Genomic DNA, 11,818 nt, shown 5'->3' on the forward strand with positions numbered 1-11,818 from the left:
GAGGTAGGGATGCTCCTGCAATAGCCTTTTCCCTATAAAACAGAGGCTTTCAGAGGTGGCTTTCCTAAACAGCCATTCCCACAAACACCCCAATCTGTACCAACCTCACCTGGCACTGCTTGCATGGCAAACCCCCTTTGGTCACTGAACCTGGTGTCTCACAGCCTCATAACCCTTTCTAACAGCAACAGGCCTCTCTTTAACACCCAAATGGGGTTTTCTCACTGGGGTGATGTGCAGAACCCATAGAGATGAAACACGGGGGTGCTGTGAGTTCACTCTGTCCCCTGCCGGGGTGCTTTGGTGCTTGGAAGCACTGCAGACGATGGGCAGGGAGGATGCTGAGCTGCCTTCATCCACCCATTGGCAGGGAGCGCGGGGCTGAGCTAATGGTTATAAAACCCAATCCATCCCTTCTGGCATCTTCACCCCCTGCAGAGCAGCAAGGAAAGCTGATTCTTCTGCAATTTCATTTACTACAGGCTGAAGGATTACTGTACAGGGCCGGCTCCCCTGTCCTCCAGCTAGTTAGAGCGCAATCCTGCTTAAATTGTCTTTTTGATAACTGTTCTGGCTGCAAGAACAGAGGTTTCAGTGGGGAATTCACACAGGGCTGCCTTCAACTCCCCCCATCCTTCATATTGCAATATTGCTCTTTGCCTACTAGAAGATATTCCTAATCGGCTTCACAAAAAGCAATAAAGCCTTTTCAACACTTCATTGGCTTTGACATTTAAGGCACGCAGCAGGCGGGAGTGCAGCTGCAGGATGGTGCTTACTGGCCGGAGCGGGATGCAGGGATGTGGGTGCTGCTACCTGTATGGGGCATCACTCTGGGATGTACTGGGGTCTCTGCAGGGAACCCCATCCCACACCAGCCTGGGTGCAATCCCAGTGGTGGTGCCTGCATGTGGCTGTGGGTTACAGACTGGTTTGGGTTGGAAGGGGACCTTAAAGCTCCTCCAGCTCCAACCAGGGACCCCTTCCCCTGGAGCAGCTGCTCCAAGCCCCTGTGTCCAACCTGGCCTTGAGCACTGCCAGGGATGGGGCAGCCACAGCTTCTCTGGGCACCCTGTGCCAGCGCCTCAGCACCCTCACAGGGAACAGCTTCTGCCTCAGAGCTCATCTTAGGCAGGTTCAAGCCATTCCCCTTAGCCAGAGCCCTTGAACACATCCAGGGTTGGTCCTTCTGTTCCTCCCCCTGCCCCATAACCCCAAACAGCTTTTTCCCACCTCGGGAGCTCTCTGCTCTGTGGGCTGCATCTCTCCTGCCCCAGCTGTAATGGCTTAGTTTTATTAGGCTGTGACTGCAAATGCTAACCATTGCCTACAAGCCCTGGGAGGATTTCAGCTGGAGTAGGAGTAGCGTGCTGAGCATCCTGGCACGATGCCTTTTCTCCTATAAAGCGTCATGTTTCCAAATGGGTAATTACTGTGCTGGGATTTATGCAGTACTTCCTCTAAGTGGTTGTGTGGGCTGCCATTCCTCCATGAATTAAACCAGAGAAAATAGCAACCCCAAAAGGGGGGGATGTGGAATGAAAGGAGCTGAATCCAGCGGTGCTGGGGAAGCTGGGGCAGGAACGAGATCAGGTTTGCTCTGCCCATTACCTAGGCAATAATGGGAAAGTGCTCTTTCAATTGAGCTGTTCCATTCTTTTGCCCTGAGCTATGAGGAGTAGATTGGATGGAAATTATCAGGCTCCCTGTCTAGAATAAATAATCTTGAAATGGAGCAAGTCATAAATAAGTGAGCAGCAATATCCTGGGTTATGAAGATATAATTTCTATCTTTAATAGCTGAGTAGGCCCCGGGGACGGTGCAGAAGTGGCCTGCTTGGCCCCGCTATTGATGAGGAGAAAAACACAAACAAGCAGAAAAAGGGCTTTTGTTTCTTTAACCCCCAAATTATTGATGCTCTGAGGGGAAGTAATGATGGGCTGTGCCTGAAACCTGTCCTCCCCCCGCCAGCCGGGGCTCAGCCCCTGCTTTATCCGCTTGGGATAGCTGTAACCCCAGGCTAAGCCCTATGGCTGTATCCTTACAGGCATGGCTGCAGTGGATGGAACAGGGACCTTCGTGCCTTCCCCATCCTTCAAGGGGCAGAGCACACCCCTACAGAGAGAAGCTCCATTGGAATACCTGGTATTTACCTACAGCCTCTGGACCTGCAAGGTGGGATGATAATTAATCAGAGGTGCTGGGATGAAGCTCCAATTTTGATGGGATTAGTCTTAATGGGTTTAGTTTTAAAAGCCATTTAGTTAGTAATCAGCTCTCACCAGCTAAGACGTGCCAGTGCTGTTTAAAGCAGTCTGTTAGGGGGCTTTACTGGGGGGCAGCTGGGATGGCTCTTCAGAGCTTCTTAAAGATGCCCTGCTTTTCCTGATCCCAGGCTGAGCATCACTCCATGTGTAGGGGCTGTAGTGGGCAGAGTGGGTCTGTGCCACCTGAAACATCCCTCTGTGGGCTTGGGGGTCAAACACTGCATGGGATTGGTGTGGAAAACTGCCACAATCCTGGCTTTTATAGCAGCAAAGTAAGGAGATATGGCTTGGTCCTGTGTTAGTTGGTGTTACTGTGTGCAGGGGTCTATGGGGAATGGTCTTAGTGGTGTCTGGGGATGCTGATGGGGGTAATTCAGGGTGGTGGGGGCTGTTTGCTCCTCTGGATGGGGTTGGTTGGTGCTCCCTGCTTCAGCCAGCCCCATCCCCTTAATTTATAACCCAACATTTGCCATTCCTTAATAGCTTAATGATACGGAGTGACATGGGTGAAATAACTCCCTTCACTTCTGGGCCGCTGACTGTGATGGAGAACCAGGAATCCAGTGTTTGGGAAAGAAAACTGTGTAAATTGCCCATCGTGTGAGATCTGCTCCATCTTCCATCGACAGCAGAGTGATTCCCGTCGGGAATCCATCACCCCAGCCCAGGGAAGATTGCACCATTATTAAATTATATGTTTTTAAGAGGCGACACGATCGGTTCCGTACCAGTAAATACGTGATTTACATTTAATTCTGAGTAACCTTTCCATGGCCAGCGAGGTGTGAAGGTATTTAATGACACAAAGCTACATTTATGAAGAGACCATTCATATTCATTAGGCTCACGCATTAACAACCCTGTCTGTGACATCTCTCTAGCACCTCCTTTATCACTACAGTTTGCGGCATCCACAGCCTCGCACAGCCAGACCTGCTGATGGTATCATCCAAAGAGGAAACCAGTGAAAGCCGGGATTGAAACTGGATGTTCCCAGGTTTGGCAGGGGAAGGAGCTGGGGTCATCCTGCTGGGTTAGAGGGGAGATATGGGGTGAGAAGGGGAAGGCCTGGAGGGAGTATCTGCAGTTATCATTGCAAGGTGCAGGAAGGAAGATGTGCTGAGGTCACTGATCACCTTCCTTTAAAGCACCCAAAGAATGAGGGGGCAAAGGAAAACCCACCCCATGGTGACACTGCTGCTGTGGAGAGCACAGCTCCGGTTTCTGGCATGGGCAAGGCAGCAGGAATTGGGCTTGGAATCCCAAATAACAGGGATTAGGGCTAAACAAAACCCAAATCAAGACTTGGGGGTTGCTGTTCTGGTTCTCACCTATGTTCATTTCTGAGTTTGATGCTGGTGTCACATAGTATAGGATAAAGAGGGACTGGAGAGGTTTGTGAGAGGGTCCCCCGGTGGGCAGGAATGATGCTGCCACAAGACTTCTGGGAATAGGGCTGCCATGGATAAGGCATGAACACACCAAGGATGCTCCTTAGGAAACACTAAACAACATCATGTTGCAGGTCCATCCTCTGGAGCACTCTGAACTCCATGTCCCCTACAAGGACCTGAAGGTGCTGAGTCGCTGCCATGTAAGTACAGTTGGCCAGACCAGCTTTGGGGCACCATCATGGGATGATGGGGATCCTTTGGGTTCCCATAGGTGAGTCCAAGCTCTTCTGTACTTGGCACACTTTAAACATGCTGTTGGAGGAAATGGAAAACGTGGCTGGCATTAGACTATCCCCTGCAAGCCCCTGCCTGATGGAGGAGCCAATGAACTGCAACTGCCTGCACTGGGAAACTACTTGGGCATGTTAGGGATGCCATAAGCACATCATCAAAGTGGAGCACGCTGCTGTCTGCTGGCATCCCGCTGCTCCCGAATCCCACAGGCACCAGGACACACACAGTGCCTGGAAGGGCCCCAAGTGGATTGGGATGATGGGTGCTGCTTTGGGTGACCCATGCCAGGGGGAATCTGGTGCCTGCCCTTCCCCATTGGAAATGCTTTCCTTTAATCCATCATAAAGGCACCGGATGATAGCTCTGGAAGTGGAAGGGAAGCAGCTCCTGTGCTGGGGGAGCCCCTAGTCCCTCTGTGACCTTGGAATGCTGTTTATTTTCCCAGCTTCTTATCTTCATCCCAAGGGATTGTGTGTTGCTGTCTGTGCTTCCCACTGTGGCCATTGCAAGTGGGCATGCAGAGCCCTGGAGCCAGCACTGGGATGAGACACCAATGACACCTCTGAGCCTCCTGATCCATATCCTCTTTGGTAAGCAGTGGTCCTGGAACTGGGTTTATCCCCCTTGCACCCACAGCTGGTGTAAGGGAGTGGGTCACTGGCTCTGCCCTCCCATCTGAGCATCTCCCTGCAGTCCACAGATGCCTTCACCCATCCCAGCAGCTCTACAGAGGCTCCTGCTGCTCTGCCATGCTCCTTCCCTGCAGCACCCTCTTGTTTGCTGCTACCCCATGATAATAACTCCCCTTCAGCCCATTTCCTCCAAGGTGTTCATAGTTTCTTTCTCCTTTAAGCATCTTTTGCTCCATGAAGTCCCATAGCCCCTGGGTACCTCTGACCCTGCAGTGCTGCCCTATTCTCATTAGATGGCTGGACCAGAAACCTGCCTCAGCAACAGGACCACAATTTTCACTCTGCACATTGTTTAATATCCAGTAGAGAGGATAAACCTGACCCTTTTTGTGCTGTATAAACACCCCACAGACCCCAGCAGTGCATCATTCCCCTGCCAGCACAGAGCAGGGCATGGCATGAGGTGACCTAGCATCACCAACAGGGGAACAGTCTGTATTTACCTACCATCCTCCTAGGAAAGATGCCTTTTAAAGCAGATGACATTGTACCAGGCCCACTTTCAGAGCAGGCAGAAGCAGTCTAAGGGGCTGCCTGTGCTGCAAATGAAACATTAATTAATTTACCAGCAGGAAGGATATAAATAACTAAATCAGATGGTGCGACTTATTCATGAGGTCCTGATGGAAGGCAATTGTTATTCCTGGCTGTGCAGGTTAATGAACACACTCTCCTTTCCCCAGCATCACACACTAAAAATACAAGTGGGCCAAGTTGTGCCTGGTGGCTCCTGTCCCCTGCATCCTGGGGTGGCCCCACACATAGACCCTTAGAGGGGATATGGGGCAGGTCATGGGCTTGGGGACAGGAAGGAGAAACCAAGTGTGAGGGAGTGGAAGGGAAGATCATAGAATCATGGAATGGTTTGGGATTAGGAAGGGATGTTAAAGTCTATCTAATTCCAATGCCCTGCTATGGGCAGGGACACCTTCCATTAGACCAGAATGTGTTAGAAACAAGCTGGGATGGCACCAGAGGTCATTTTAATGAGGGCTTGATGCACCTTGGTTGATGTGCTGAGCAAGGGCATCAGGGCAGCAGCAATCCCCTCTTCCATCCTCCATCCAGCTGCCCCATGGCAGATCATGTTCTCTCTCTTGCAGATCCTGCTTCCCCTTGAGCAGAGGTTTTCCACAATGTGCCTCCTATTCATTTGCCAGTGCTTAAAAGGATTGGGAAGATGAGGAGATTTCAATTCAGCAGCAGGCAGTGTGTCAGGCAGCTTCCTGCTCCATCATAACATGCCCTAATCAATAGTGCCAGCCCATAGAACTGCTCCAAAGGGAAAACAAGAGCCTCTTTTAAAAGGGAGGACTAAGAGACCCCAAGTGAACAAGCCCCAGCCATGGTTTCTGTGTGTCTGTGCACTTGGTTGATGAGGGTTTGGAAAGCACAAGCCAATATAGGGCTAAAATGGCTCAGCTGGAAGCAGATGCTCAGCCTGTCCTCATGGGGTTTACCAAAGCCAAGGGCTTATTTGCCCGGATCAAGGTGGTGCTCATGGAGAAAGAGGAAAGCTGGAAGTTTAAGGTGGTTACTCATAGAGTAGATGGCAGTTGGAGCCAGTGCAGGGGAGCTGAGCCACACAGACTGGACTAGGAGAGGAGCCTCAGCATCCATGGGGCTGGGGAAAGGATGATGGCATCACCCAGCTTGGGAGAACCTCAGCATCCTCAGCCTGGAATAGGAACCTCAGCATCCTCCAGTCTGGAATAGGAACCTTAGCATCCTCAGCCTGGAATAGGAGCCTCAGCATCCTCAGCCTGGAATAGGAACCTCAGCATCCTCAGCCTGGAATAGGAGCCTCAGCATTCCCCAGCCTGGAATAGGAACCTCAGCATCCTCAGCCTGGAATAGGAACCTCAGCATCCTCAGCCTGGAATAGGAGCTTCAGCATCCTCAGCCTGGAATAGGAACCTCAGCATCCTCAGCCTGGAATAGGAACCTCAGCATCCTCCAGTCTGGAATAGGAACCTTAGCATCCTCAGCCTGGAATAGGAGCCTCAGCATCCTCAGCCTGGAATAGGAACCTCAGCATCCTCAACCTGGAATAGGAGCCTCAGCATCCCCCAGCCTGCAATAGGAGCCTCAGCATCCCCCAGCCTGCAATAGGAGCCTCAGCATCCATGGGGCTGGGGGAAGGATGATGGCATCCCCCAGCTTGGGAGGAGAACCTCAGCATCCTCAGCCTGGAATAGGAACCTCAGCATCCTCAGCCTGGAATAGGAACCTCAGCATCCTCAGCCTGGAATAGGAACCTCAGCATCCCCCAGCCTGGAATAGGAACCTCAGCATCCCCCAGCCTGGAATAGGAACCTCAGCATCCTCAGCCTGGAATATGAACCTCAGCATCCTCAGCCTGGAATAGGAACCTCAGTATCCTCAGCCTGGAATAGGAGCCTCAGCATCCCCCAGCCTGGAATAGGAGCCTCAGCATCCTCAGCCTGGAATAGGAACCTCAGCATCCTCAGCCTGGAATAGGAACCTCAGCATCCCCCAGCCTGGAATAGGAGCCTCAGCATCCTCCAGACTGGAAGAGGAGCCTCAGCATCCTCAACCTGGAATAGGAGCCTCAGCATTCCCCATCTTTCAGAACCTCAGCATCCCCAGCCTGGGAGCAGAGCCTCAGCCTTGCACATGTGCTGGCTGTTATTAAACCGTGTAGCTCCAGTCAGCACCCAGCGATCGGCACTGAGATATCATTGTCACTGCCGTAGCGTGACTCTTTTTTCCCTCTCCTCTCTTTTACCTTTGATTGGAATGGAGCCTCCTGGGAGATGTGAACTCATCGCAAACGGCTTCCCAGGGATGGGAGCAAATGAAATGTAACAAATCTCCATTTGCAATTTTGGGGGCACGTGACTGGAATGGGAAAAGGGACAGTTGGAGCTGAGCTCTGCTGCTGGAATAAACCCTTTATCACCTTCATCCTTCATTTCCAGCGCAGCTCAATAATACAGCCGAGCGGCACAGCCCGTCCCATTAGCCTGGAATTCTGCTTCCCTGGCACGTGTAAGGGGTTTGATTTCGGCTTCCTTCAGAGCTCTATAACCCCCCTGCTCAAGAGGTTCTTATGGTGCATAAGAGCTTTAGCTGCAGAGCATCCATGGCCAGCAAGCCCTGTGCATGCACTGTGCCATGCTGTGCTGTACCATGGTGTGCCATGCACTGTCATGCCAGGCTTGCTGTGCTGACCCCTTCAAAGTCCATTCATTGTCAGCTCCATCCTGCACCTCTGCTCCCCACAGCTCCCTGTGGTTTCACTGGGGACCTGGCACCATTCGCCCTCTGCTCAGACCCCAGCATCCCTCTATCAATGAGGCCAAGCCATTCTGCACTGCCAGCAGAGCCAAAGCCATAGGATCAGAGACATGGGATGGTTTGGGGTGGAAGGGACCTTAAAGCTCCTCCAGCTTCCAACTCCTGCCATTCCCCTTGGCCTGTCCCTACATCCCTTGTCCCAAGCCCCTCTCCAGCTTTCCTGCAGCCCCTTTAGGCACTGGGAAGCTCACCAGGAGCCTCCAGCCCTTAGGGAGACCTCACCTTGTGCCAGCCAGGTAGCAGGTTTGGGTCAAGGTCTGGGTTTTGTAGTCTGAGCCCTGCACCCATGGGTGCAGCAGTGGTGCGGGTGGTGCAGGTCTGTGACTGCAGCCTCAGTCTGCTTGCTGTGTTCCTTGTGATTGACAGCCCTGAGACGTTTGGGCCCTGGGGTTTTGGGTTCTTTTTGGCTTGTTTTATAAATATCCCAGCGGCTTTGGCAGCCGACTGCAAGCGCTGAGGCTGACGAGGAGCAGATGTGATTGTACAGAAGCTGTAACCGGTCTGCGGGTTCAGTCCGTGTGATGCAAACACCAAACTCCCTGTGCTCTGCCTGGGGAAAGCCCCATCCTGCCCCAGTTACTTGTGTCCTGCCCCACTGCTGGTGCCTCTGCAGGGGCCTGTTCCCAGCAGGACAGCAGGGTCCCCCATAACAAGGAATGGGACCATCCTAGTACCCAGTGCAGCCATGCAGCACCCATGCATTGCTATGCTCAGTGCCCTGGGTGCAGGCAGGAGGCTGCAGGTCCTGGTGTCACCTTGGGGATGCTCCCAGGATATCCCACCCTGGGCATGGGGTGCTGTGGGATGCAAGGGGCAGAGCATGGAAGTGCCACATCAGGAGGGGCTTGGGCAGGGAGATGAGGCAGGGAAGTGACTTGCTGAGAGTGCTGAGGGTGCTGAGGCGCTGGCACAGGGTGCCCAGAGAAGCTGTGACTGCCCCATCCCTGGCAGTGCTCAAGGCCAGGTTGGACACAGGGGCTTGGAGCAGCTGCTCCAGTGGAAGGGGTTGGAGCTGGAGGCAGCTTTAAGGTCCCTTCCAACCCAAACCAATTGGGGATTCTGTGATATTGGAGGTGGTTGTGATGGAAGGCAATGGAAGTGAAGAGCAGCAGAGTCCAGGGTGTTCCTGCCTCTCAGGATGCAGCTCTTCTCACAGGCTCCTCACAGAGCACTGATGGGATGTGCTTTCTGCTGGGCAGCAGAGCAAAGGCCACATCCAGCACTGAGGATCTGGGGATCACTGGGAGCCTTTAGGGCCGGACAGCAGCAGAGGATGGTTCTTTGCTGCTTCATTTTCCATGAGGAGAGTTAATTGTAAGTGCACAAAGAAGCAGGTTCTGCTAATGAGACACAGATGAATCTCGCCTGGCTCCGAGGGTGCTGGGGGAGCTGTTTCTCCAGCACTAATAACCCAGCCTACAACACTGATATTGTTTGTTATTGTTAATAGATGCTAATGATAACTTCATCTGCAGCCCTGGGAAGGTGCCTGTCACACACATCCGTATGGTGAGTGGCAGCAGCCGAGACGTGAGCTAAAGGATTGGGGCTCCTCAGGGATGCAGGGTTTTGTGTCCCCCTCCAGAGCTATCCCACTGCAGGATGGGCTCCGTGGCTGTCCCATGGGTGGGAATGGAGCTTGGGAGAGGACCTGGGGCTCTCTGTGAGGGATTAGCTCTGCTCTCACCCATGGAACAAGGCAGAGGACTAGGGATGGGGCAAGACTTTCCTGATGGAGAGGATGGATGGGGAGGCTGTGGAGCTTCATCCACCCTTGAAGCAGTCAAAGCAGCACACAGGCCTGGGCAGCCTGCTTCCATTGGGAATGCTGGGGGAGCAGCAGGTCTAAGGCAGGAATCACCATCAGATGCAGGATGGGTGGCCCCACTGATGGTCTGTGTCCAGTGTAGGCTGGGAAGAGCCCGAGCTGAGGTGATGGGCAGGGGACCTGCACCCAGCACTCTGTCTGGGGCTGTGCAGGGGCCTCTCATGGAGCACCAGCCCCTCTGGGGGGATGATTCCCATTTAGGAGCTGTGTTTTAGAGCCACACACTCCACAGTGTGTGATTTGTACCATCAACTCAGCTGAAACAACCCTCAGAGGCTGCCAAACACTGAGTGAAATAACAGGATCATAGGCAGGTGCCTGGGCTCTCCGGGTGGCTCCACTGCCCTTTATGTGTCCGGGAACGTTTCCTTATGGAATCTCAGCAGCAAAACCTCCAAAGGACTCACTTCAAAACCCATTCTGGGAAACATTCGCTCTGATTTGTTAAAGAAATGATGCTGAAAGCGGAAGTCACCCCGGGGACCGCTTGTTCCAACCACCCCTGTTACCGGTCACCAGTGGTACCCACGGGTCCCCTTGCCAGGGCTGGCTTCAATGGGATGCTCCAGTGCGGGGTGGCCGGAGGGGTCCCTGCATCCGCAGCCACACACCTTGGGCAGGCAGGAAACCACATCCAGCCCCAGTTCACACCAGGCTGCTGAGCAGGAGCTGGGCAGGAAGAGGCAGCTTCGAGGCAGCAGCAGAGATGCAAATGCAATGGAAACACTGTGTGAATGAGGGGAAGGTTTCAACCGAGGTGGTTTCCTGTCTCCTTTCCCTGCCCACAGTACCCGGCTCTGTCAGAGGAGGTCCTTGCAAAGCCAGCTCCTGATCCGCCTGGAAGTCACTGGTTTGTGGACAGGGAAGAGCTGTCAGGAAAACAAAGCTGTAGGAATCAAGAGGATATTTATGTTCATACCCACAGAACAAGCCTGCAGTTAGAGGTGTCCGGGCGCTTGGTTTGCAGTGCTGGAGCTGAGCTCTGGAATCACCTCTGGAGCTGATGGAAATGAAGAGGTAGGGTAGGTGTTTAGCTGAATCACAGTTAAGTACAGGAGATACCAAACACAGCCTTAAATCCATGCTTATTCAGGAAAGGTCTTTAAGCGTGTAATTAACTCTAAGCACATGCTTAGGTGCCTTATAAGCGGTGATGCTTTGCTGAATTAGGGCCGTAATTATCGGGCTGCTACTGTACACATGTTTACCCTTCACAGGCCTTGCTGGCCCTGTGTGGGTGCTCATGTGGCACCCTGCCCTGTGCAGGGAGCATCACCTGGGGCACACTGGGCATGCATGGAGCTGCAGTGTGTGCAGCTGGGGGTATTTGGGGTACGTCAGCAATGGGTGATGCTAAAGGCTGTTGGGGTCCAGCATCACCACCATGACCCTGAGCTCTGCTCCCCACCCCTGTGACCAGCTCCCTGCTGCAGAAACCTCCCCTTCCTCTTGTGCAAAGAGCCTTATCAACCGTGATAAACATCTGTAAGGCGAGCAGGGCTCCGGTGGTGCTGCGAGCTGTGCTCCGAGGGCAGGCAGCTGCTCCACCAGCACCACCAGAGCCGGCTCTATGTACTCCTCCCAGCTCCCGACCTTCCCAAAGGGACGAAGAGCGTAGGCAGGAAAACGCCTGCAGGAGCCTTCGGAGACACGGGACGATGTATTTATAGCCAAGGCTTTCATGTTGCAAAACACAGGAGGCCAAACTAAACATGCCGAGGCTGCAAGAAAGCAGGAAACGAAACCGAAGCATCGCTTGCCAAAGCCCTCGGCCAAGTGTAGACACAGATGTGAGCAGAGCGGCGCTGCAGGGGCTCTGTCGGCCCCAGCCGGTTCCCATTCCAGGCCCTGGCACCAAGGGGTTAACGGGAGAAGGCTCTTCCCTGTTCACTTGTCAGAGGCTCTGGGGCTGGTTTGAGGTTTTGCAGCACAAACAGGAGACTTCCTTTGGGAACCTCATTGGCTTTCGAGGGGCTCTGTGTGGAGCTCAGCACAGGGTTTGCCAGGATCCCTCCCACCAG

Source organism: Melopsittacus undulatus, chromosome 9 (assembly GCF_012275295.1).
Source record: "Melopsittacus undulatus isolate bMelUnd1 chromosome 9, bMelUnd1.mat.Z, whole genome shotgun sequence".
Classification (NCBI taxonomy): Eukaryota; Metazoa; Chordata; class Aves; order Psittaciformes; family Psittaculidae; genus Melopsittacus; species Melopsittacus undulatus.